Consider the following 659-nt stretch of genomic DNA (forward strand, 5'->3'; position numbering starts at 1 on the left):
TGATATTTTTCTTGGTCTTCCAGATCTTTAACTTCCACTGTTCCTGATGATTGATTTCGGGCATCTGGTAAGGATGCCTCCTGGGTGCCTCCCTAGGGAGGTGTTCCAGGCACGTCCAGCTGGGAGGAGCGCTCGGGGAAGACCCAGATAGAGTGGAGAGGATTATATCTCCAACCTGGCTGGGAACGCTCGGGATCCCACGTCGGACTGGTTGATGTGGCTGGGAAAGGGAAGTTTGGGGTCCCTTCTGGAGATGCCCCGCGACCCGATACCGGATAAGCGGATGAAGATGGATGGATGGATGGATGTTCCTGATGACGGCCATTTCTTAGTTATATTCTGAACGGAGGTCATCAGCGTCTGAAAACCCTTTGCTATCTTCTTCTAGCCTTCTCCTGCTTTGTGAGCGTCAACTATTTCCAGCTGCAAGGAAGAAGCCAGGTGCTGATTGTTGGGGGGGGGGGGGGGGGGGTGGGGGGGGGGGGGGGGGGGGGGGGGGGCGATTGATTCTGGGCATTAAAACCTTAAAATTGACATCACCTGGTCTTTCCAGACGATGATTGAGAAAAATCCATGACACTGTCAGGTCTCAGCTTTCCAAAGGGGAGGTGCATGCTAGAAATTCTGCAGGGGGCCCAAACTTTTGCAGACGCCATTTT

The 659-nt window shown here is 53.4% G+C and overlaps 1 protein-coding gene across 1 annotated transcript in view; it reads right to left on the reverse strand.

The window, feature by feature from the left end:
• The window catches only part of scly (selenocysteine lyase), a 14,013-nt gene that overhangs the window by 11,535 nt on the left and 1,819 nt on the right, over positions 1-659 (reverse strand). The gene's annotated exons all lie outside the window — the stretch shown is intronic.

Source organism: Etheostoma spectabile, chromosome 9 (assembly GCF_008692095.1).
Source record: "Etheostoma spectabile isolate EspeVRDwgs_2016 chromosome 9, UIUC_Espe_1.0, whole genome shotgun sequence".
Taxonomy (NCBI): Eukaryota; Metazoa; Chordata; class Actinopteri; order Perciformes; family Percidae; genus Etheostoma; species Etheostoma spectabile.